The sequence below is a fragment of the Narcine bancroftii genome, chromosome 4, assembly GCF_036971445.1.
Source record: "Narcine bancroftii isolate sNarBan1 chromosome 4, sNarBan1.hap1, whole genome shotgun sequence".
In the NCBI taxonomy this organism is placed as follows: Eukaryota; Metazoa; Chordata; class Chondrichthyes; order Torpediniformes; family Narcinidae; genus Narcine; species Narcine bancroftii.
The window spans coordinates 279,664,654-279,691,979 of record NC_091472.1 but is presented as its reverse complement, the minus strand read 5'-3'; the positions used below and the strand labels follow the sequence as shown (position 1 = coordinate 279,691,979).

The 27,326-nt window shown below is 38.4% G+C and overlaps 1 protein-coding gene across 3 annotated transcripts in view; it reads left to right on the top strand.

The window, feature by feature from the left end:
- The window catches only part of thsd7ba (thrombospondin, type I, domain containing 7Ba), a 1,034,072-nt gene that overhangs the window by 9,929 nt on the left and 996,817 nt on the right, over positions 1-27,326 (top strand). For all 3 annotated transcript variants that reach the window (XM_069935130.1, XM_069935128.1, XM_069935131.1), the window contains exon 2: positions 21,734-21,833. The gene's annotated coding sequence lies outside the window, so the exon portion shown is untranslated. The remainder of the gene's footprint in view (positions 1-21,733; positions 21,834-27,326) is intronic.

Sequence of the window (27,326 nt, the reverse complement as noted above, 5' to 3'; positions counted from 1 at the left end):
TTTGATAAAAATCTTAATTGTGCTGCTCTATAATAATTTTTAAAGTTTGGTAGCTGCAAACCATCTTGTTTGTACCATTCTGTTAATTTATCTAGTGCTATCCTTGGTTTCCCCCCTTTCCATAAGAATTTACTTATTATTCTCTTTAGTTCATTGAAGAATTTCTCTGTTAAGGGTATTGGTAATGATTGAAATAGGTATTGTATCCTTGGGAAGATATTCATTTTAATGCAATTTACCCTTTCTATGAGTGTTAGTGGTATATCTTTCCAATGTTCTAAGTCAGCTTGTAATTTCTTCATTAATGGCTGATAATTTAATTTGTATAGATGGCCTAAATTATTATCTAATCTAATACCTAGGTATCGGATTGTTTGTGTTTGCCATTTAAATGGTGATTCTTTTCTAAACTCTGTGTAATCCTCATTTTTCATTGGCATTGCTTCACTTTTATTTGCATTGATCTTGTACCTCGATATTTCTCCATATTACTTCAATTTCTTATGTAATTCTTTTATTGATATTTCTGGTTCTGTTAAGTATACTATGATGTCATCTGCAAATAAACTGATTTTATATTCCTTCTCTTTTATTTTTAATCCTTTTACTTTATTTTCTGTTCTTATCAGTTCTGCCAATAGTTCTTTTGCTAAAGCAAACAGTAAGGGAGATATTGGAGATCCCTGCCTAGTTGACCTGCTTAATTTAAATTGGTTCGATATATATCCATTTACTGTCACCTTTGCCATTGGTCCCTTATATAATGCTTTAATCCAATTAATATATTTCTCTGGTAGGTTGAACCTCTGTAATACTTTGAATAAATAATTCCATTCTACCCTGTCAAAGGCTTTCTTTGCGTCTAAAGCAACAGCCACTGTTGGTATCTTATTTCTTTGTACTGCACGGATTAAGTTACAGACATTGTCCATTGTTCGCTTTTTCTTAATAAATCCAGTATGATCTAGTTTTACTATTTTTGGTACACAGTCAGCCAATCTGTTTGCTAATAGTTTTACTATTATCTTATAATCTGAGTTAAGTAGAGATATTGGTCTATATGATGCTGGTGTTAGTGGATCTTTCCCCATCTTTGGTATTACTATAATTATCGCTGTTTTACATGAATCTGGCAAGTTTTGTGTTTCTTCTATCTGGTTCATTACTTCCAGGAGAGGAGGAATTAATAACTCTTTAAATGTTTTATAGAATTCTATTGGGAGTCTGTCCTCTCCAGGCATTTAATTGTTCAGTAGCTTTTTTAATATATCCTGTATTTCCTCTATTTCAAATGGTTTTATCAATTTGTTTTGCTCTTCCTCTTGCAATTTCGGTAGTTCAATTTTAGCTAAAAACTCATCTATTTTATCTTCTTTCCCTTAGTTCTCAATTCGGTATAATTGCTCATAGAATTTCTTGAAGTTTTCATTGATCTCTGTTGCTTGATGCCAACACCGTTCTTTTAGCTTGTTCTGTTTTAAGCTGCCAGGCTAGTATTTTGTGCATTTTTTCTCCTAGCTCATAATACTTCTGCTTTATTTTCATTATGTTCTTCTCCACCTTATATGTTTGTAATGTTTCATGTTTTTTTTTTTGTCCACCAATTCTCTTCTTTTTGTTGTATCTTCTCTTGTTGCTAGTTATTTTTCTGTACTTACTATTTCCCTTTCCAGCTGTTCTATTTCCCAATTGTAGTCCTTTTTCATCTTAGTTACATAACTTATTATCTGCCCTCAGATGAAGGCTTTCATTGCATCCCATAATCTAAATTTGTCTTTTACTGATTCCGTATTTATTTCAAAGTACATTTTAATTTGGCGCTCAATAAATTCTCTAAATTCCTGTCCTTTAAGTAGCATGGAGTTTAATCTCCATTTATATGTTCTGGGTGGGATGTCCTCCAGTTCTATTGCCAATAACAGGGGTGAGTGATCAGATAACAATCTAGCTTTATATTCTGTTTTCCTAACTCTCCCTTGGATATGGGCTGACAACAGGAACAGGTCAATCCTTGAGTATGTTTCATGTCTACTCGAATAATATGAGTATTCCTTCTCCTTTGGGTGTTGCTTCCTCCATATATTCAAAAGTTGCATTCCCTGCATTGATTTAACCATAAATTTGGCTACTTTGCTCTTTTTGCTAGACTTTTGTTCAGTTTTATCCATCTATGAATCTAAATTAAGGTTAAAGTCCCCTCCTATCAATATATTCCCCTGCGTATCTACAATCTTCAAAAAAATATCTTGCATAAATTAGGTGCATATATATTGACCATATTCCAGAATTCTGAATATATCTGACACTTTATCATTATATATCTTCCTGCAGGATCTATTATTTCCTCCTTTATTTTGATTGGTAAATTTTGATTGATTAATATAGCTGCACCTCTGGCTTTTGCATTATATGATGCTGCCGTTATGTCCCCTACCCAGTCTCTCCTTAATTTATTATGTTCCACTTCAGTTAGATGCATTTCCTGCATGAATGCTATATCTATTTTTTCTTTTTTCAGGAAATTTAATAACCTCTTCCTTTTGATTTGGTTATGTATTCCATTAATATTTATACTCATATAGTTCAACATGGCCATCTCATACTCTGTTCACATCTCATTTCCGCTTCCTCACCAGCACCTTTCCGCTTTTCCCCATTTTCATTTCTCAGTTTTCCTTTTTGGAACTCAATGTATGACAACACTTCTAAAACATAAAATACTTCAACCACTCCCACATCTAAAATTCCCTAAACCCAACTGTTCCCCCCCCTGCTGAGTCACCCCTTGTCCCTTCCCAGGCAACCACAACTCCACTCTCCATTTGGACTGTGAACCCGTTCGCAAGTGTCATCTGATTTCGCAGTGACTGTTATTCTCTCCCACCCAACCCCCTCCAGAAAAGACTTTTATCTTCACATTAAAACAAAGCTCCCCCTCTTTTCTTTTCTTTTTCTTTTTTTAGCCCCTCCTCTTTTTTCCCCCCTTCTCCCTTACTTCCCTTTTCTTCCCTCCTTTAGTTCTTACTTATACATTATTTTTACATCTTTATGTGTAATTTGTCATCATTTTTTTTTCTTGTTACATCTCTTCATCTCTCTTTCTGTCCTGCAGGCATTCTGTAAATTCTCGTGCTTTCTCTGGATCCAAGAACAGTCTGTTTTGCTCCCCCGGGATAACTATTTTAAGCACCGCTGGATATCTTAACATAAATTTATAGCCTTTTTTTCATAGGATTGATTTTGCTGTGTTAAACTCCTTCCTCTTCTTTAGGAGTTCAAAATTTATGTCTGGGTAGAAAAAAAATTTTTGACCTTTGTACTCCAGTGGTTTTTTGTCTTCTCTAATTTTATTCATTGCCTTCTCCAATATATTTTCTCTTGTGTATCTCAGAAATTTTACTAAAACGGATCTTGGTTTTTGTTGTGACTGTGGTTTCGGGGCTAGTGTTCTCTGTGCCCCTTCTATTTCCATTCCTTCCTGCATTTCTGGCATTCCCAGGACTTTTGGGATTTATTCTTTTATAAATTCTTTCATATCTTTGCCTTCTTCATCTTCCTTTAGACCCACTATCTTTATATTGTTTTGCCTACTATCGTTTTCCATTATATCCATCTTCTGAGCTAACAACTCTTGTGTTTCTTTAACTTTTTTGGCACTTTCTTCCAATTTTCTTTTTAAGTCGTTCACTTCCATTTCTACAGCCATTACACGTTCTTCCACATGTTCTAATCCTTTTCCTACATCTGTTATGACTAGCTCTATTCTACTCACTTTTTCTTCTGTACTTTTCATTTTTCTTTTCATTTCACTAAATTCTAGTGTCAACCATTCTTTTAATGCTTTAATTTGTTCTTGAAATTTTTTTTAATCTATGTACTGTCCATTCATTTTACCTTCTATTCCTCTGTGCAGAGCTTTGTGTTCTTCTTCTTCTGTGTCTGCTCTTAGGTTTGTATCTTCTACTTCTCTTCCTTGTATCTGTGTCTCTTTTGACTTTCTTGTTGAGCTGCTTGCCTCAGTTTGTTGGGTACTTTTTTTCATGGCTTCTTGATGTTGGTCCTCTTCTTCTGATCTAGTTATCTGTTGGGCCTCCTGCTGCTGTTTTTCTTTCTTATCCTTCCCTTTCTCGTTGCTTTCCTTTTCTTCCAGCTGGGAGCACTGCTGTCGGGCATCTCTCAGCTGTTCGTGCTGTGTAGGTTCACTCCACAGCTGGTCCCCCCTCCCGTCGGTGTTCACCTTTTCCTTGTTGTGCGCATTGCGCACCTCTGTTTCGCTCAGTGAGCCATTTTTGCAGTCCCACGGTTGGGAGGATGCAACCCTGTGGGGTCTCCACTAACCTTGGGGAGTGGGCTCCTCTGTCCACAGCGGGTCCCTGCTTCTTCATGGAGGTATGGTCTTCTCCTTTCTGTTCTGGCGTCTTTCCTTTTTTTTCCCATTGTCTTTGGTTTTTCTTTCTTAGGTGCCATTTCCTTTCTTTTTTCCACACCTTTATCTTTTATTTGTTGTGTTTTGTGTATCCGGAGCTTTGCGTTTCCTTCACTTTTTTTCTTCTTTTCTAGAGAGGGCTGGTATTCTCCTACCGGCCACTACTCCATCACGTGACTTCTCCTTGTCCTCTTCACTGTTGAGGACTGTTCTTACCTCTCTTCCATCTGATAATCCGATCTATATATCCAAGTCTAGATCATTAATATACATTCAAATGAGCAATGGTCCCAAAAATAGAACCTCCCCACTCCTTTAATAAAGACATTTTTCCCTTTCTATTGACAGTACTTAGCCAGTTATCTCTCCACATAGAGAGTCAATATGTCTTATGTCAGTATGCTTACTAATCCACTACTTGGCATTTTATCAAATGTCTTTTGCAACTTTGCGTTTTAGTTTTGCACTCCTCTATTCCTTCATCAGTAAAATACTATTGCCTATCCTGAGAATTAGGTTTCAATGTGAAGTCAATTTTTGTCATGGTTGAAAAATATTTTTAAAAGTTTTGATAGATATGCTGATACCTCTGTGAAGAGTATGGTAGCATCAATTAGATTTTAAATATGAAACAGTTGAAATATTAATAAAATGCCATTTGGTGAAACTGCATACTTTGGATAAATTTCTGTACATGACATCAAGTAGCATAAAGTCTGACTTAGAAGTCATGTGTTTAGTAGCTTCCTTCTCTCCGAATTGACAGGACTCGTTTAATGATAAATGAAGATTGGAGCATGAAAGTCATGGACCTTTTTTTTTGTTTTGTAATACGGGAGATAAATCAGTCACCAAACTCTGTGATTTTTGCATCAGCTTGTGCAGCATTGTATTTAGTGACCTCTGTGGTAGTCTATTTATCAGCAGGTTACTGTGACATTTCAGTGCACTAAGTGGCATACAAATTGTAGAAGGAGCCTGATGTACTCTCGCAATACTCGTATCTCATTTCATTGTGGCGGGGAGAAAAAGAATTAATAAGGAGTCTGTGTAATTTCCTTATGTTTCCATGCATAAAATACATCTTCACCAGTTGAGTAAGTAACTTATTTATTTATCTTCCACTAATAGCCTGAATTTTATAATAGCAGGATTATTTTCTCACATAAACAGAAAACAATTTTCAATAACCAGCAACTAGGTTGTAAGAATCTGTGTAATCCCCGCTCACTGAATACTTTTCCCAGGAATGTTCAATGCAAGTTTACAGATGTGAAATGATTTTCAAAATCCACATGGAGCAAGGCATAGGAAACTGGTGGCTTTATAAAAATCACAAGACGTTCATGGCAATCCACCCAAAGTTAATTTTTGTAAATTATCTCCATATTATTAGTTGCACAATGTATTTTTAATGGAAAAAATTGTGATTTGTGCTATAAATTGTTGAGAAACCCCACCTTTTCCAAGGGCAGAAATGGCCAATATCAGAAGCCATCTGTTTAAGATGAGTGGAAGAAAGTTTAGGGGAGATGTCTGGAATACTTTGCTACAAGTAATGGTTGAGACTGAAACAATAGGGACATTTAAAAGATACATGAATGTCAGAAAAATGGAGGGTTATGGACTAAACCATAAAACACTGCAGCAATGAAACAGGCCCTTTGGTCTATCTATTCAATGTCAAACCTAGTCCCATCGACCCGCATCTGGATCATATCCCTCCTTACCCCATCCATCCATGTAACTGTCCAAATTTCTTTTAAATGTTGAAATTGAACCCGTATCCAGCAGCTCATTCCACGCTCTCAGGACCTGCTGAAGGAAGAAGTTCCCACTAATGTCCTCCTTAAACATTTCAACTTTCACCCTCATCTAGTTCTTGTTCCACCTAAGCTTAGTGGAAAAAGTCTGCTTACATTTACCATTTCCATACCCTTCATAATTTTGTTGACCTCTATTAAATCTATCCTAATTTTCTGACGCTTTAGCGAATAAAGACCTTACCTGTTCAACCTTTCCCTATAACTCAACTCCTCAAGTCCCAGCAACATCCTTGTAAATTTTCTCTGTTCACTTTCACTCTACCAGTAGGTAGATAACCATAGCTGCACAAAAAAACTGCCTCACTGTTATCTGATACAACTTCAACAGAACATCCCAACTCTTGTACTCAATACTTTGATTTATAATGGAGGAAGGGTTAGCTTGATGGTGAGTTGGGCTCAAGGGCCTGTACTGTTCTGTACTGTTTTGTGCTCTTAACTATCATATTTAAATGCAGATATTGTAGCTAGCTGCTACAAGCTATAGCTCTGTGGAGCCTATAGCGCAGGAAAGGTTATAGCTGTATGCAGGTGAGCTCAGAAAGAACACACTGTTCCCAGAAAGAATGACATGAACCCCAGTTGAGTGTAGTTAACACTGAGCTTTATTGGGATCACAGCTCTGCTTTTATTCTCAAGATGAAGGGCATTGTCAAAGTCCCCTCAGCGCTGATTGGGGCATTTGTGATCCACTTTCCTTGATAGGCCAGTTAGGCTCCTTTAGTTGTGGCCAATTGGGGGGCAGCGCTGTGGGCCTCATGCAGTCTGCTGGACCGGCATGTTCGTCCTTAATTTTTTGGGGCGTCCCGAGAGGGCTGTGAGGGACCGCCACAATATTTTTATTACTAGATGACCTGAACAATCCTTGCTGATGTTACCCTTCAAACACAGAAACAAAATTTCCTTTAACGAGTATTGCAAACTGTTTCATTTGCTCTGCTGTATGTGTTACCTTCATATTTGAACATTTAAATGTCTGCAACAAAATGAAGATTCTCCATCTTTGTGGATGTTATTGTTTTCAAGGAAATTGTATTGGTTTTAGGAAATTATATCACCTTTTGGAAACAAGGGACTAAACTGAAACATGCAGAATTTTATAAGATGTACCCCCGGCCCCCCAACATTAATTCACATTTAAAACCTTGCAAAGCAAAATCAATTTGCTCCATAAGACTGATGTAAAAATTGGGAAAGAATCAAAGCTACAAAATGTATCATGTTGAAAAGTACAATTTTCCCCACATTAGCATTTCTAATTCCAAGCTGTTTTCTTGAGAAGTCTACAGTGGTGAAGTGAAAGGCATTGCTAAGGCTGCGAATGTGCTGACACTTTTCAATGGTCTTGGATCCTAGTGAAGCTTTTTATGCCTTTGCCAAAAGAAGAAACTATAAAGAGTTTTTTTTTAATGAACTTTTAATTAGGAAGCTGACTGTTGCAAAAATAGTTCAATAATAACTGAAATATTATGCTTCAGAAAAATGACATAAAATATAAATTTATAAAGCATAAAAAATAATTGTTGTCAATGTTGGGATAGAATTGGGCAAGCCAAGAATTGCACGAAGTGTTTTCTTGGCATAAATTCTGCTGATAGCCATGAGTAAAGATATGCCATTGAAATTGCCCCCTTCTTAATCTGGATTAGATGTGAGAATTCATGTCCACTGCAAAGGAAATTTTGTGTAATGTCTTCAATGGTAGTTTCATATTAATGCACGATAACACAAAATAAATCAACAAGGAAATCTCTTTTATTTGTATCCATGATTTTAGGAGCAAGAGAGTTAAGATATTGCCTAATAACGTCAATAAGTTGTTCCCTCTCCAAAGGAACTACATCCCAGTATGGGCTGTAAATTGAAATATATTACCAATCAAATTTCTGTAGATGAGTAATGATTTATAATTTCTATCTATTTATACACAAAGAGCTTTTGGCATATTGACCTTCCTAAATCAAAATATTGAATATAGGTGTTGGGATATTATGGTAAAGTTGTATAAGACATTGGTGAGGCCAAATTTGGAATATTGTGTGCAGCTTTCGTCACCTCACTATATCAATAAGATTGAAAGAGTGCAGAGAAGATTTACTTGGATGTTGATAGCACTTCAGCAACTGAGTTACAGGGAAAGGTCTTTTTTTTCCTTGAGTGTAGAAGAATGAGGTATTTAAAATTGTCAGGGGGACAGACAGAGTAAATGTAGGTAGGCTTTTTCCACTGAGGGTACGTGAGATACAAACCAGGGTTAAGCGTGAAGGAGGAAATGTTTAGGGGGAGCATTCACACAGAGTGGTGGGAGTGTGGAATGAGCTGCCAGCTGAAATGGTGAATGCAGGCTCAATTTTAACTTAACAGAAATATTTTGGCAAGTACATGTTTGGGAGTGGTGGGAGAGCTATGGACTAGATGTAGGTCAGTGGGACAAGGCAGAAAAATGGTTCAGCAAAGACTAGAAAAGACCTGTTTCTGTGCTATATTGTTTTATGGTTCTACATTTATTTATTGGTTTATTCATTCAAACATCCATTTATTTATTTTTCTATCTATCGATGATCTATTTATTTACAACACGGTAGAAGCCAACTCCGGCCATTGAAACTCTTGCACCCAATTACACCCAATTAATCAACCGACCTTCTCTGTTTTTGGAAGGTGGTTCAAAATCTGAGCAACCAGGGAAAACTCACACCGATACAAACTTCTGACAGGCATAATTCGTACACTAAAGCCACTCTGGATGTAGGTAATGAACATTTAAAATGATGGTTGGAGTACCAATGAAATGAACTGCCTTAGTCCTGGATGGTTTTGAGTTTCTTGAGTGTTTTAGGAACTGCTTTCATGCAGATCACTGGAGTTTACTTCCTGCTCATAACCTGCCTTGTGGATGGAGAAAAAGCTCATTAGTACTCACTGGTCACTTCATTGGCTGGGGATGAAAGCTAGAAAATTAGACACCCACACTCTATTCAAAAACAGGTGGAATGTTTTGGCTGCTTTCTACAATCCAGCTCAATTGCAGAAAGCAGCCAAATCAAATTGAAAATTACCATGAGAAGGACATGACAAGGACAATCATCTAAATGAAAATTTAAAAGGAAAGAATCTAGTCAACATAGATGAAGGACTTTTTGGCCCATTGAGTCAATGCCAGCTCAGAACTAATCCCATCCACCTACTTATTTTCTTCATAACCTATTCCTCCATCATCTTGAGGTACCACCAAACTTTGGAGTGAGAGAGATCATGAGATTGAATCTTTGTGCCAGAGATAGTTACAAGGAAAGATTTCGTCCAAACAATGGTCTCTAAAAGAAAACCCCATATTTGAAAACTGATTCATCTGCCACTTAGAATATTCAGTTTTGGATTTATTCTTAACTTGGCTAATTAGAATTCATGAATTGACCCCAGCATGTCGAGTTCAATAAATCATGTGCTTTAAAGGCACTTGAGATGCTGCTTGTTGAATGTTGGACTTCACACAGATCTTTATTAATTAAGATAATTAATGTTTTTGCTCCATCAGATCGAATCTTATTGGTGGTGATAAATTAAAGCTGTTTAAATCTGCCAAAGAACCTTTAATACTTGCTATTTTCTTTTAACCCTCCGAGCTGCAAATGCAAACTCAGAGAAATCTCCAATACATGTAGATTGACGGTCCAAGTGATCTCAAGACAAATGGAAGCATGAAGTTTAAATACTTTGAAGATTCATAAGAACATAAAAAATAGGAGCAGGAGGAGGTCATTAAGCCCTTCAAACTTGCTCTACTATTCAATGAGATCATGGCTCATCTCCATCTATGGGGATATTTTCCCCATATCCATTAATTCTCTTCCAATATAAAAATCTATCCAACCTCATCTTAAATATATTTACTGAGATCATCTCCACTGCTTTAATGGACAACATACTCCACAGATTCACCACCCTCTAGGAAAAACAGTTCCTCCTCATCTCCATGCGACATCTGCAACCCTGAATCTTGAGGCTAGGCCCCCGAGTTTTGGTTTCTCCTAAATGGAAACAACTTACCTATCTTTAACTTATCTATGCCTTTCATAATTTTATGTTTCTATAAATTGCCCTCCCATTCTTCAAGATTCTTCAAGATTCAAGATTTTTAAAATTATTATGTATTAAAACAGAAAATGTAATATTACTGTAATGCAAACAATTATTTGCCATCAGCAGAAATTACCTGGCACCCCTTACAATAAGAGAAAGAGGAGCAAATGAGAGTTCCCTCAGAGTCACTGAGTGTCTGTGTATTCGCTTCCAGTGCTCCTGCAGCCACACAGCTTTCAGTCCATATCATTGGGAACCCGAGCTCCAAATCGAACCTCTGACATGATCTGGAATCCTTTAGGGCCCTTGGAACCCTCTTGCATCTCAGAACCGATACATGGTACCCCTCAGTTGGTCTTGAGGCAGTCTCCAGCAGTACGCAGCCTGGTGCAAGTCCCTTGATCACAGTTGCCAGCAGTCTGCTAGCTGCTTAGGTTCCTTACCTTGAATCATCAACAGCTTGCTGCCTGTGTGTTCTTCAGCCTTGCTGGCCCGCCGCTTTGGTTATTGTCCCATGAGTCATCTCATCTGCTTTTCCTTCTCAAATTGGGAACACTCTCCCCATTTTCTGGTGCCCTGTGCCATCCTCTGCTTCCCCAGAGTCTGTAACCTATCGAGGTCGCTGCTGAACATAAGCTGCTATCTTAGGACCAGACCATGAGGTCACAGGATATTTAATGCAATGTTTGAAAGAAATATTAACACAAAATATACTTTGTTTGTCATTGCACCAAATGAGCAAACAACACAAGTGGCAACCTTAGTCAACGCTTTTCTATGAAACCCAAACAACACTGTGAACAACGGGAGCTCCATGTAATGGCATCTGCTATCACCCAAGCTCCATTTCTAACTGCCACACCTCGCGGGGACTCACGCATGTGCAGTAGCCTGTGGCAAGTACAGAGGCTACAACACAATTGCAGCGGGTGCAGAGCAGCCAATGGGAGTGGCTATCTACATGCTTTTAGTTTAGAAAAAGCAGGGAAGAAGGATTGATGTTTATGTATAATGATGTATTTATTTAGTGTTTAGAGCCATAGAGTTCCATAGAATGGAAACAGGTCCTTCGACCCAGCTTGTTCATGTGACTAATCTAGTTCCCGTTACCTGCATTCGGCTCATATTGTTCTCGACCTTTACTATCTGTGTACTTGTTTAAATATCTTCTGAATGTTACAATTGTGTCTGGTTTTACAGCTTCATTTGACAGCAGTTTTTATATATTTATCAACCTCTGTGTGAAGAAAGTGCTCCTCAGGTCTCCTTTAAATCCATCTCCCCTCTCCTTAAATATATTACTAGGTTTACATTCCCCTGCCTGGGGCAAAAGCCGATGACTATTTACCTTACCTATGTCTCTTGTGATTTTATAAACCCCTTTAAGGATCCCCGATAACTTCCTATGTTTCAGAGGGAAAGCTCCCAGCCTTTCTAGGCGTCTCCAGAATGGAGGACCATCGCCTTCCCAAGATCGTGTTATATGGCGAGCTCTCCACTGGCCACCGTGACAGAGGTGCACCAAAGAAGAGGTACAAGGACTGCCTAAAGAAATCTCTTGGTGCCTGCCACATTGACCACCGCCAGTGGGCTGATATCGCCTCAAACCGTGCATCTTGGCGCCTCACAGTTCGGCGGGCAGCAACCTCCTTCGAAGAAGACCGCAGAGCCCACCTCACTGACAAAAGACAAAGGAGGAAAAACCCAACATCCAACCCCAACCAACCAATTTTCCTCTGCAACCGCTGCAACCGTGTCTGCCTGTCCCGCATCGGACTTGTCAGCCACAAACGAGCCTGCAGCTGACGTGGACATTTACCCCCCTCCATAAATCTTCGTCTGCGAAGCCAAGCCAAAGAAAAGAAGATATAATTCTAACCTACCTGACCTAGTAACACTCTCCTAAATCTTTTCTACATCTTTTCCAGCTTAATGATATCTTTCCTATAGCTGGGCAGTGGTGTATCTAAGGCATGGCAGGTATGGCACGTTCCCTGGGCACCCCTTGAAGGGGAGGGCGTCACTGAGCAGTTTCTATTAAAGTCAGACAAGCCATCGTCTGAAGAGCAGAAATTTTTGGCACTTGTGCCTGTGCATCGACGTTGCTGCCATTAAAAGGTTCAAACTCTGGTGAGGTGACATATTGGTAACCATGAGAATGGAGTATTCGCCATGATCTCCATGGAGACTGGACTCTGCCACATGTCCTGGGTCCGAGGCCGCAAGCTCAGCCGTCAGAGGATGGATCCAGCGGTAAGGCCCGGCCTGGTTTGGCCATGTTGATCAATGACATTGTCCTGCAGTGGCTCTAGGACTGCGGTTACGAGGTTTTCAGCCTGAGTGTGCCCGAGTGTTTCAAGGAGCTGCTGAAACCCAATGCCAGGGTACAGGAACTTGTTATCCTGCGCTTCTTCAATGACATGCACGTCAAAGACTGCCTGTCCGTCTTGCTGTTCTTCAGAAGCAGTTGCACCGAGCCTCAATGAGTCAAGGCAGGCTCTGTGATCTTGCTCTGCTGAGAGTAGAAAGAAAAGAAACTGAAAAAACTGACATTGATCATATCATAGCCCAAATTGCATCAGTGTAAGCAAGGAAAGTGCAGTTATAATTTTCAAGTAGTGCCATAATTTGTTAATTAAAAGATGAACAAGCTTGACTTGTATTTTTGAACTGATATTATGGTAAAGTTATCTAAAAGATGGGTGTCAGATATTTGGACAGGGTCACAATTTCAGTGCTTGCCATAGGTGCTATTTTCTGTAGATACATCCTTGTAGCTGGGTGATCAAAAATGGTGCACAATACTCCAAGTACAGTCTCACCAACATCTTGTACAGTTGTAATGTGATCTCCCTGCTTCTGTACTCAATGGCCTTGTTTGGAAGCACTTCATGGAATCTGTAGTGACTTACTAAATTTCCTTCCAGATCCTTTCAGGAGATGCATGCCTTCCCTGCAAATTTTACAATTCTAACTTGACAGAAGCAATTATACAGGTGATCCATTGTGTATTCAAAGATGCTAGCTACCAAGTAGCTGGAAAAGAGTACTTTATACATTTAAAATTGTTATCTTGAATGATTAGCTCATGATTACTAATATATTTCTGGTGAATGAAGTTCCATCTTTTTATTGACTTTTTTTAGACATAATACTATACAATCCTCTCATTTAATTTAATATTGAAGTAAATAACAGAATAAGTTATTTGTATTTTGCATTTGCCCATATTTTAGGCTGAAGTACATATGAGATATTTTATATGTCAACTGAATTGAAAAATATATTTAATCTTATTCTCTTTTGTAAGGAAACAGGGAAAGGAGAATAATGGACGCTGGTTTCAATTGCAAACTGTCAAATAATATTATCAGTCAATTTTCTTTTTAAAAATGAGTTGAGTAAGCACTGCAGCTCTCCTTCATTTGGCTTTGCATTATTTGTGGTAGAAAGCAGTAATTTGCCTGATAACTTCTGGCTGTGATTCACCCTTTTCCACTTTGTGGACATAAATATCAGCAAAAAAATAAGGATATAATCTCTGAAATGATCCCGTGGCCACCCACACCTTCACAGCTGATTGACATGCTTTGTTTAAGGTTTGCTTTTGCAAAGAAAATAACTTCGTAAAACAGGTCATAAAAGCTGTCAGCTTTAGCGATAACATGGATAGATGCAGGTTTTTAAAATTTGTGGAGATCAAAAGATATAACCAATTAGAAGCAAAAATATATTTCTGTAATTCAAATAAAATAAAATTTTCATCCAATTATTTTTACCACAATTATTATTAATTTGGATAAGAACCTCAGATGACATTTTTTTGAAATGTTGCTCTTAGAACACAGACATGATGATTTCATCTAGATACATTAAATAGGTAGCTTGACACAGTTAATAAAATAAGGATTACAGTAGTGTTAGAAAACTCAAAATGTCTCATGTCAAATAATGATATTATGTCAAATAATGATATCTCACCAGCACTTTTTACTCCTCTAATTTTGCATAATTTATATTCACCATTAAATCCAGTTTGACTTGAACGACTGAAATGTTAGTATAAAAATTCCTGGACCGTGAAAGCAATGGTAAACAAAAATAAGCTGGAAGTTTGCAAATATACATTAATATTTGAATTTTTTTTAGGCAGTAGAATTTTAACAATGATAAACCACTGAGATCTCAGGGTGGAGTTGAGCAGAAGAGGGTCACCTGCTGCTTTCTGCATTAGATCATCAATGAAGTTTTATGGCCAAAAGATTTCCAAATATGGTCCTGTAATCAAACTCTCGAGTGATTTAGAGTCCAGAACTGAAAACAATTTAATAATGATCTCAAATGGGTCAGAACCGGAGTACTGTTGAGCAACAAGAAACTGAAGACTGATGTAGAGTGGTGATAGTTCAGTCAGATTTCAGAATATTTTAGAAAATACAGTGCTCTAAAGAAGTAATGAAAGATATTAGTCATTTTTCCTATTCATCATGTTATGCTTATTACTTCAGACACCCAGATAAATATAATTTATGGGGTGTAGGGTAGAGGTTGAACAGGGGGCTGGGGTAGTGTAAAAGAGGTTCATAGGCAAAATATAGTAAGATAAATAGTATTATTTAATAATTCATGTATTTCAGCCAAAAATGTAATGTAATATAGGAAATACAGAAGGCTATTAACTTATTCAGTGCTTCAATATTAAGTTAGATATGTATGCTAGAATATTATTTATTATTGGACTAATTTTCACTTATTTTTCATCACATCTGATTTGCTGCCTCATTACAATTAGTCCCTGAGTTAAGAACATCCCACTTGCAGACAACTCGTACTTACTAACAGACTATGTGTGGCTTCAGCTGTTTGTCGGCTCGAGTAAGGAGAATACCGTCCACCATTTTAAGTTGGATCACATTGCTGTTAACACTGTGTTGAATGTGCCTACTTCAAGAAATTGACTCCAGTTGTTTTATATACATTGAAAAGTAAAATATATACTATATACTAAGACAAACATCTGACTGATGCTAAATAAGAACCGTATGTACCTGTTCCGACTTACTCACAAATTCAACTTAAAGACACACTTAGGAACAGATCTTGTTCATAACCTGGGGATGCCTGTATTTTAAAAGGTATCATTCATATCAGTGTCTGGGTATATAATGTGCATATTTACTGAGGTCACATTCCACTGTAGAATCGTAAGCCCAAGAACAGGACTTTCTGCCCATCGCATCCATGACAAACATCATGCACCTTTCTGTACTCATTCCATTTACGTAACTTTTATCTGCATCCTTTTATGCCCTCATGATTCATGGTCATTAGGACACTTCTTAAATGTTATGAGAGTACTTGCTTCCACCACCCACTTGGACAATACCTTCCAGATTCCAGCTACCTTCTGCATGAAATCATTTCCCTCAGATCCTCTTTAAATGTTTTACCCTTTACCTTAAATTTATGCCCTTTGGTTTAATACAGGGACCACCAAACCTTTTAGACTATCGACTCTCTCATGGAATTCTTGATCCCTCATGGACCCCCAGGCATGGAACCCTGATCCTGGACAGGTTGGGGGGGGGGGGGTTGGCAGTGCTGGATGGGGTGTGGCAGCGCTGGATTAAGTGGGCACATTAACATAAGTACCATGTATACTCCAATAATAGGCAATACCGTGTAATAGTCGACTGCCCTCTCTTGGCCTAAAAATTAGGTGTTGTTTTGTATGACCTATGTAAAAATAGACTCCCCTATTTTTGGCCTCAGCTGCCTGCCCATCTGAACTCCCAACTGTGGATCCTCGCCCTGCCTATCTGAGCTCCAGACACTCTGACCGTGGATCCTCGCTCCTGCTCCCACTCATCCAAACACCAGAATGTGGATCCTCGCCCCAACACCCACCCATCCAAACTCCCAACCGTGGATCCTCATTCCCCCCCCCCCCCCCACCGCCTGCCCATCCAAATTCACGAACATGAATCCTCGTCCTGACACCCACCCATCCAAGCTCCTGACTGTGGATCGTCATCCCGGCCACTTGCCCATTTGAACTACTAACGCCCCGACCATGGATTTACCACCCAGTCCCAGCCTTCCAAGCTCCCAATGTCTTGAATGATGCAAGTTCTCATGAGTTCAAAAGTTTGACCCGTGCAAAAGTCGACCCCCATTTTTTGCCACAAAAAATAGTCCAAAGAATTTGACGATTACATGAGTATAAAACATAGAACACTTACCTCTTTGCATCCTCCCATTTGCTCTAAACTAGTTCAAAGGGTGAAGTCAAATATAACATGGTGGGCACCAAAGCCCACTCTCACAAGAAGATGGCTATTTTCAATCACCCCACCCCAGCATTATTGACCCTCCTTTCAACCCCCTGGCATTTATTGACCCCTTGGATGGTCCAGGAGTCGATATTGACCATTTTGGGGACCTTTAGTTTAAGATAACTTGTATCTTATACACACTACCATTCACTGTATATAGACCCTACTGTATGTATCCTGCATTTTAGTAGTCCTTTTAGAGAACATCACTTTGTACTTATCATATCAAATTTTATCCATCTTACCAACTCATCAGTATCCCCCGGCAGCCTTTGGCTATCCTCCTCATTATTATCAACAACACTGATCTGAATATGCAAAAATGTAAATGAAATAAAATTGTTTTCCACATAATTGAGGGCAATTAACAATTTACAATATTAGCCAGAAATCTCAAATGGATTACTGTCCTTTGGTGAGGTCCCAACCATTTTAGTCATTTTGACTCATTTTGCATGTGTTTAAGAAATGGGTGAAGCCCCATCCAATTATTTTTCATGTAGTGTTGAAGTCATACCCCAGAACTGATCACCCTTCAATGCAAACTGTCCCACAGCGGATACAGTAACACATTCCAGCTGTTTTCTTCATTAACACCCCAGAATCCAATATTCAATTATCAAAAAATTGAACCAACTGGCATTTCTGATTGACTCTCTTAATTTTATAAGAAACACTTTTTTTGCAGATCTTTTTAATTGCCTTGCTTTGAATGTGAACAAAAGAACTGAATTCCAGAGATGAAAAAATGCATCAAGGTATCTTTGAACAAATATTATATCAAGGAACCCTAGTAGAACTGAAGTCAATGGGCATCATGGGATAAACACTCCAATGGTTAGAGTCTTATTTCATATAAAAGAAGGTGGTTATGATTGTAGGAGATCAATTATATCAATACCTAGAGCTCACTAGGCAGTTGCTGAGGCCTAACCATCCTTAGCTGCTTTATCAATGAATTTCATTCCTTCATTGATGGTTACACTATGTTCAAATCTATTCTCAACTCCTCAGTAAACAAATGGACCAGGACCATATATGGCAGGAGTTGGATAACATGAGATGATAAATTACAAATAATAATGGCATAACAAAATTGTCAGGCATTGATCATCTTCAACAAGAGAGCGTTTAACCTCTACCTTGACATACAATGGTGTTTCCATCACTGAGTTACTCAGCATCAACCTACAGGGGTAATCTTTGACCAAAACCTCAACTGTACTAGCTGAGTTTAAATAAAGTGGCTACAAAGACTGGTTAACTAGTAGAGAATAGATCAATTCCTGATTCCCCATGGCCTTTTCCCCATTTACAAAGCACCCAATAGGAGACTGATAAAATACTTTCCATTTACCATGATGATTACAGATTTGGAACAGTTGAGAAGTTTGACTTCAAATAGTACTTCATCCATCACCTGAAACATGCATTCAACCCAGCATTGATGCAGAATGGCTGCAGGGGTGACCATTCACAAAAATGCACTGCATGTATCTTCTTAGGACAGACCAAAGTGTTTTTCAAATATGTGACCTTTGCATCATGAAGGATGAGGGCTTCTGGTACATGAAAGCAGAACCATCTTCAAATTCTGCTCCAAGTTGCTTATCATACCGTCTTGGAAATCTATTGCTGTTTCTAAATTGTGGTTTAATTTATGTTCTGGAATTCTTTACTGATGTCTGATCTGCTTTGTGCTTTTAGCAATTTGGGTTTTTTATTTCAGATGCTTATGACACATTTGTTAGAATGTGGTAACCTTATCTGAAACACATAGCTACACAAATATGATTTCACCCCTTTGGAATAAAGGGAATGAAACAATCCATCCCAGCAAAGAAGTGATTGGGATCAAAGAAGTGGGATGTGGTGCAGATGACGTGCTCTTGCTTTTTTTTTGTCCCTGACTCCTTTTTATTTAAGTACCTGGGTTTTTTTCAGTTTTTCACAAGGGTTGTTGACCTCACTGGTATTTGAGTTTCTTTGTATAATTTATATAACTTTATTTTCAGTTATATTGGGGCATGGGGAGGGATGAGGGGAGGGGAGAACAGACTCTGTATGTTATACATAAGTGTTGAAAGAAAGTGTATCGTTGTCTGAATCTATATGAATCTTTGAAAGTCAAAAATAAAATATTCAAAAACAAATTGAGAATTGTGACAGAATCTAAGGATAGTCATTTCAGGCTGAGGGTAAAGAGGCATTTATTCATTCAGATGATTGTGTACCTTTAGAACTAAACTATATGTAAGACTAAATTTGATGGTGCTTTGGGTATAAAACTGTTATCATTGATCATAAACTTTTAACAAATGAGTATACATACAGGTACATGATCCTTTATCCGGACATCTAAAATCTGGAAAGCTCCAAAATTCTGCAAGTGGGGTCTGCCGGGCGGTTGGGAGAGACGTCTAGGCGACCGAGGTAACAGCGGTTGGGGGAGACAGCCGAGGGACCGCAGTTGGGGGAGGAGACCAAGGGACCGCAGTTGGGGGAGACAGCCGGGTGACAGAGGGACCGGTGGCCGAGGAACCGGTGGTCAGGGGAGACTGCGGGGCAGCCGAGGGACCGGCGGTCGGGGGAGATGGCCGGGCGGTCGGGGGAGACGGCCATGCAGCCGGGGGGACCGCGGTCGGGAGAGGCGGCCGGGCAGCTGAGGGAGCGGCGGCCGAGGAATCGGTGGTCGGGGGAGAAATACGGGCGGCTGAGGGACCGGCGGTTGGGGGAGACGTCCAGGCGGCCGAGGGACCGGTGGTTGGGGGAGATGGTCGAGGAACTGTGGTTGGGAGAGACTGCAGGGCGGCTGAGGGACCGTGGTCGGGGGAGATAGCCGAGGGACTGTGGTTAGGGAGGAGGCTGAGCGACTGGAAGGGATTGGGGGTGGATATGGCAGCACAATTCAGATGGGCTTTCCGAAATCTGGAAAAATCCAAAATTTGGAAAACACTGTCCCCTAACAGTTCCAGATAAAGGATTGTGTACCTGTACTAACTTTAAAAATATTTATTTGTTTAGTTCATGCAATAAATATAACATGAAGAGAACTGTAAAGCATGCTTGAACACAAATATTTGATAATTAAAGCATATATTCAAAGTGAAAAGTTTCAAATATACATTTAACGTTACCTATTAATATGGTAATTAGAATTTATACAATAGTTTGGAAAGGAAGTGCAGAAAATAGATTTTTATACAAGGAATAATGATGGATTGATGCAATTTAACAGGATAAACTTACATAATGGCACAAAAGAAAACACCTCATCATCCATTTGGGCATCTTTCAACCAAATGGCATTAACATTAACTACTCAAGTTTCCATTAATGCACCCCACCCCTTTTTTCCCCCTGTTGCCTTTCCCCCAGTTCTGTCTGTCTCTTTTCCCTTTTTCCTCTGTCTCCTTTCACAGAGGAAAAATCAGTTCTCACCTTTACTCATCATTTTCAATTAACACCTTTTGTTAGTCTGGACTTCTTCCCCTGCCAGCTTTCAGTCTTTATTCTGTTCTTTGCTCATACCTTGAAGAAGGGCTCAGGCTTGAAATGTCAGTAATATATCTTTAACTTCTACGGACACTGTGAGATCGGCTGAGTTCCTCCAACATTTCTGTGTCTTTTTACTACAATCCCAGCATCTGCAGACCTTGTGTTTTACATCATATTGGCACAATTACCTGAACTAGATTTTGGGGTGCAGTGATGGGGTTAACAATAGTGATTTAAAAATAGAAGCATCAAGCTCTTCTAAAGTTGAAATTGAGTCCTTTTCCATTTCTGACAGATGCAGTTTTTGGATACAACAATAAAAACACTCTCTGTAAAGGTTATTAGTCATAATGGCAGATATTTTATTAATGCTGTAACAGGTGTCTACATCATTTGAGTTGATTAATGAACTTTCCTGCTTTCAGTTTCTTTTTGACAGTAAGAAAGAAGCCAATTTATTTTCCATCTCCATTTGAAGCTCCAGAAGCAAACAACTTGCTCTGCATTGTAGAATGATCAGAATGTAACATCACTGCAGGAAGCCTCAGTTAACAACCAATACCATTTTAGAAAGCATTTCCTACATCCTGGGAGGAGGATTGGCATTTCGGTGACAATATTGTGCAGAGTTTGATGGTGAACGAGATGAAAAGCTCGAAGGCAAAATTGTATATCAGAAGGTTTTGGAAGATGGTCATTAATAGTGTTTTCATTACATAAGCGTTTAATCATCATAAACTATTTTGTGATATTTTATTTTGAAGGGGTCATGATGGTGATGAATATTACACAGAAAAACTGTGCACTCTCAACCAGATCAAAGGATCATGTAAGGGATATTATGGAAGAACAGGTTTTGATGTTAAGTGAAGCTTTTCCTTTCTATTGGTACCCAGGGTTTAACAATAACAAATCCAACAGAGTCTCAAAACTTTTCTTTATTAATTATCTGTGAAGATACCAGTGAACACTCATGGTGAATCCTGGAAGTGGGCCAAGCCAATTAATCAAAAAAGATTGTGGGTATGAAGATTATAAAGTGATTAATTGATATCATATGAAGGCTTTTTGCAAAATGCCATCTGTTGTTAAATGTGATTTCATGCTGAAATACAAACTATGTTTTGAAGATTTTAATTCATTACCTGTGACATTACTAATGCTTTTTACAAATGCAAATTCTTTGGGAAGCAATGAACTATCCTGGCTGAATGAATGCTGAGAAAAATAATTTAAAATAAATGACTCATAAAAAATAAATGTGTTATTCCTGTTGAGTTACTGTAATCAAATACAGTAGTGTCAAAATAGGTCTGCAGTTATTTTTGACAAAATCAATTTGTTTCAAACCTTTGAAGTGGCTTCCTGTCTGAAGTATTGATACTTTCTTCTTTGATTTAAACATTCTTGGATAGATTTTTAAAATATTTTGGAGCCTATTATTACTTTTGATATACTTGATAGTAGTTATTTTTTATGTATTCATTTACTTCAGTTACTCTAATAAGCAGCCTAGTTGTGCAAAAATAAGCTCACAGAACCTTGAGCAGCTTCTTTATCCCCAGGATGTAACACAGAAGACCAGAAATATCTGCCTTCAGCATATGCATTTGATCATTCCAACTACCAATGGGCTAGATGAACTTATGAGAAGAGGCTTGATTGGTAAGCTAATTTATTTCACATCAGTGGGGCATACTGAAGAACAGTTGTGTTTGAAATGGTTGAAAAGCTTCCTTAAAACTTTTCTCTATGAATAATGAATACATTGTACTTTCCCAAAGCAGGCGGGAATCAGCGAATTTAAAAATAATATAGATTCTGTGCCGCAGACCAGGACAATTTCTCTCTGCAGTTTTTTGAATACTTTTGAACTTGCCAAAAAAATCTTCTCTCAACCTCTCTATTCCAGCTGTCTTTTCCTTGCTGTTTGCCTCATCACAGAGAGGGATCACAGTGTGTTTCAGCATAAGGTTGTGAGATTTTCTTTTCATTTACTAAGATAACAAATGACATTTTATTAAGTTCCATTGGAAAAAAAAGTTTCAAAAAATGTTGCAAAAATTTCTTGCAATACACAAGCATGCCAGAAAAACTCAGCAGGCCATGCAGCATCCAGAGGAAGTAAAGGGTAACCAACGTTTTGGGCCTGTTCCCTTCATCACCTGAATCCCTCCAGCATGTTTGTATACTGTGCAGACTTTCTTGTTCAATTGCAATTAGTCTCTTACCTAGATCTTATCTCACTGTCATGAGTATTTGCAATTAGAGACCAATGACTTACAAATATTGTCGTTCACATTTTCAAAGCGTTTATGTGGAAAATTGATCACCATATACTTAAAGATGAGAATGATTGCATGATTAAATAAATTGACAGCCTGTGACTGAAAATAGGCATATTTTATGAACAGTGTAAACAGCACTTGGTCCCAACTGGCTCTCAACAACTGCTGCTCTTAAGGGGCTATTGTACCTTTTTAAAGGGAGTGTGATGGATGTTCTGGAGAAGGTGAGATTAAGAGGTGCACTCAAAGTAATTGAATACAGGTATTCTGCATGCTTGAATGATTCAGACCATATTAACCTTGGAGTCTCCAGACCAAACCCCCTCAACTGTTATTTCTTGTATTCATTCATCAGTTGATCTCTATTTAATGGCTTAATTTCAATTTTGCTAATCAAGAAGTGATTATCTTTTTCTATATATTGCATGCTTTCCCTTTATGTTGCTCTGGGTCCTTGAACTATGTGTACTCTTTACTCAAACTTTCAAGTTTGGTGGAATGTATGTTGATTAATTGTCTGTTGCTCCCATTCATGTCCTAAAAGATCTGCTTGTTGCTTTTTTTTAAGGAGAAGGTTACACAATTATTAGGAACAAACCCATGCTGGATTTGAGCTGGTGGAGGAACACAGTGTGTCAGAAAGCATCCATGGATTGAAATATCAGTTAATATTTCAGATTAAGACTATTTCTTGTGACTGCAGTGTGAAGGGGAGATAGCAGGTATAAAAGAGGAGAAGGATCCAAGAAGTGATGGGATTCTGAAGAAATGAAGATGAGAGAGGTGAAGATTCAGGTAAAGGAAGAGAAAACTGGGAAGGGTGGTTGAGAAAAGTAGAATGGGAGCAGGCAAAGGACAAATGGAAACAGAGGAACTGGATGGGGGTTCCCTAAACTTGGAGGACCCAGCATTCACGCTAATGGATTCAAGGCCTACCGTGAGGAACATAATATGTGGCTTCTCATTTACGTTTGGTCCAATCCTGGATATGGATGAGGCAATTGACAGACATGTCTAATTGGGAATGATTAAGAGAATCAAAGTGGCTGACAACTGATAGTTCCAGCTTGCATCCGGTATGCAACAATTAGGTCACCTAATATTTGACTTTGGTATTGCTGTTATAGAGGAGGCCACATTGACTGCACTGAATACAACAGACTAAATTGAATGTGGTGCTTGTGAAAATTTGAAAGTTCTGTTTATGGCTAGGGGTGGAGGTGAAGGGGAAATGTAGAGACAATAAAATAAAGCTGAAAAAGGGATTATTTCCTATTCAATGTAGAAAACTAGAAGCCATGCTCAGCTGGTCTAATATTTTTCATTTACGAGCTTTCAAAGCTCAGATGTGACAAACATCAGTTTTTTTTTCTGTGTTTGTATATTATTTAGCTTTTAAGTTATGGGGAATTTTACAAGCAGTAAATGATCCTATCATTAGCCTGGAAATCTAGTGTGTTTTCCAGTAAGTGGCTGAACCAAACCAGAAGAAAAGTCTTTTTAAGCACACTGGCCAGGGATCACAGAAATGCATCTTCCTGGTGAAGAGACAGAGTGACAGAATCCACCCTGGCATATAGATAGATGGAGCTGGATGTTACAGAGTTCTGTGCTGTGTATTGGCCTATGTGTTGTGTGGTTTTATGTGAAAAAGTGACAGTTTGCCTTCAAGAGCCAAGGTGACGGTGGACTGGTGAGAAAATGGGAGACGGACTGAGCATGTGGAGAAAATGATCTAAACATTTCTGGACTTGGACAATAAACCACCATTGGGGGTGCTGTGGAGTGGAAGGAGGCCCAGAGCAAGAGTCATGGTCTGGAGGACAGTTTAGAATGTTGGGATTTCAAAAAGGATGAACATTCCGAAGGCAGCCAGAAGGATTTGGACTAAGCCAGTGGTTCCTCTCTGCAAATAACACAAGACAACTTCAAATTTTGTGCTCTCTCAAAGATCTTTTGGCTTCAGTTTACCAAATAAATAAACTGAATTTTGTTTGTGATCTTAGCTTCAGTTGAGATCAAAGTTTTGTGAGTCTTGTGTGTTTTGTGTTTGTTTTGTTTCTAAGTTTTTCTGTGGGCTGGTTGGAAGTGTAGCTTAAACTTTAATTACATATATTATATTTAGGCTGGGGAATTTATTAGTTTTACACTGTTATAGAAATTTGCATAGTAACCAGTGGGCATTGTTATAAAAGGGGGTATTTTGAATTAAGGTTTGAAGGTGAATTTTTTGTTTATAAAGTAATTGTTCATCTTTACCCCTGTGTATTATGCCTTCTTTGTGGTTGCTGGTTTGATCTTGTAATACTGAATACTATATCCAGTCATTGAACCTTAGAAGTATATTTTTGTCAAGAATAGGAATGTGATTGCTTTTTCCAGCAATTGGTGATTATTTCTGTAAAACCTTGACATCTCTTCTATGCATCTTATGCAGGTTAAACAAGTTACTTGGCTTATAATAGCGCTTCATCTAATTAGAATATTTTAAAGTTCCCCTTACATAAAAGGTTAGTGTAGTGGGTAGTATAATGCAGTTACATTGGCAGTGTTTGAATCTGGCACTGTCTGTAAGGAGTTTGTATGGACCTCCCATGTCTGTGTTGATTTCATTCAGGTAAGTTGGTTTCCTCTCACCATTTCAAAATGTATGTGAGTTGTAGGTTAATTGGGGTATTTGGTTTGCATGGGCTTATGGGCCAGAAGGCCCTGATGCCGTGTTGTATGTCTAAACTAAAAATAACATTAAAATTAAAATTGGCTCAGTACGACAATAACACTATCTACACATTTGCCGATGATACCACGATAGTGGGTTTTTATAAAGAAATTTAATGAGTCCGCATACAGAAAGGAGATTGAAAACTTGGCTGATCGGTGCACCAACAACAACCTTGCATTCAATGTCACCAAAATTAAACAGCTGACTTCAGGAAGGGAAAGCCAGAGGTATATAATCCAGTGTTCATTGGGGATTCAAAGGTGGAGAGGGTGAGCAAATTTAAGTTCTTGGGAATCACTATCTTGGAGGATATTTCCTGGACCGAACATACTAAAGGTATCATAAAGAAAGCACATCAGCGCCTCTACTTCCTCAGGAGGTTTTGTATGACACCAGAAACCCTGGCAACTTTCTACAGGTGTGCGGTGGAAAGAAAGCTGACCAGCTGCATCATGGTCTGGTATGGAACATCAACATCCCTGAGTATAAAGCATTGCAAAGGTTAGTGGACACAACCCAGGACATCATAGTAAAAACCTTCCATACTATCAAGAACATCTACAGGGCACGCTGCCTTTTGAGAGCAGCAACAATAATCAAAGATCCACACCACCAGGCACATGGTTTTTCCTTGCTGCCCCCATCAGGAAAGAGGTATAGGTGCCACAAGACTTGCACCACCCGGTTCAGAAACAGCTGCCATCCCTCCACTATCAGACTCCTCAACAACAAACACCATCAGGAAGTCATTTAAGGACTCATAATTGTGCACTTCATTGATGTTTAAAATTTTCTCTGTATTGCACAGTCAGATTGTTTACATTCATTATCTGTTTACAATTCTTTATTTGTTTGCATGTATACGATGTGTATAGTTTTTCTTAAATGGTAATTCTGGCTCGCCTGCAGGAAAAAGAATCTAAGGGTTGTATGTGATGTCATGTATGTATTCTGACAAGAAATCTCAAATCTGTATCTGAAAATTAAGAGGTGATTTTTTTTTGTGTGTGGCAGAATGTATATATTCCTGTAACCAATACTCACAACAAAAGTTATGTGTTTTGATCCCCAAGGTGAAATTATGGTATAAACGCATGTTGGATAGTGAATTGCCAACTGAGGTTGATAGTGCATCTGATAAAAATTGCATTTTGCAAAATACTGAAATAAATTCCAGGAACCCAACTCATAAGTAATCATGCAGACTTGAAACACAGACAAGTATGAAACATTGCAAAAAGCCACCTTTTAAAATCTAAACAGTCTTAGTCTCTCCTTTCTTTAAGGATACAACATCTGTAGAGAGCAGATAAAGCTGTGCAGAGTCCATTTTAATGACTTATTGACCAATTAAAAGGCAAAAGAGTCCAGGGATCATACTTTAGGACAGTTACAAAATGCTATTGTGTAGTCTCACTAATGTTGTAGGAAAACTGAGTTTTTTTTTCCATTCAGTGATGTAGGGCAAAGTTGTCTTGTGTGTATTCACAAGAGTTAGGAGTTGCATGTTCCATGGGACAAAATACACAAAGTCCTTGGAGTTCAAGTGATCAATGTCATTTTATTTGAGCATGTGCTAGGCCAACTCTCAATATATTTAAATCTCTCAATGTGACAAGTAGTCACAATAATTTTTAAGTTTGTCTTGAGAGAGTACATCAGGCATGATTTAAATGGTAGTGAAAACTTAAAACAATATATGATCTGGAAGAGGAGACAAAGTGTAATATATCTAAGTTTGCTGATGACATTAACTTGAGTTGAAAAGCAAATTGTGCAGAGGGTACAGAGAGTCTGCAGATATGTTAGGTGAGTGGACAAGAGTCTGGTAGATGGAGTATAAAATTGGAAAATGTGAGTTTATCCATGTTGGAATGAAAAAATAGAATATCAGAATATTATTTACATGGCAAGTGATTGCAGGATGCTGCTGTGCAGAGGGACTTTGGAGTGCTTGTGCATGAATCACAAAAGGTTGGTTTGCAGGTGCAACAGGATATCAAGAAGGCAAATGGAATATTGGTTTTCATTGCTCGAGGGATTGAACTTAAAAGTAGGGAGGTAATGGTGCAACTGTACAAGGTACTGGTGAGACTGTATGCAATTCTGGTCTCCTTACTTGAGGAAGGATGTTCTGGCTTTGGAGAC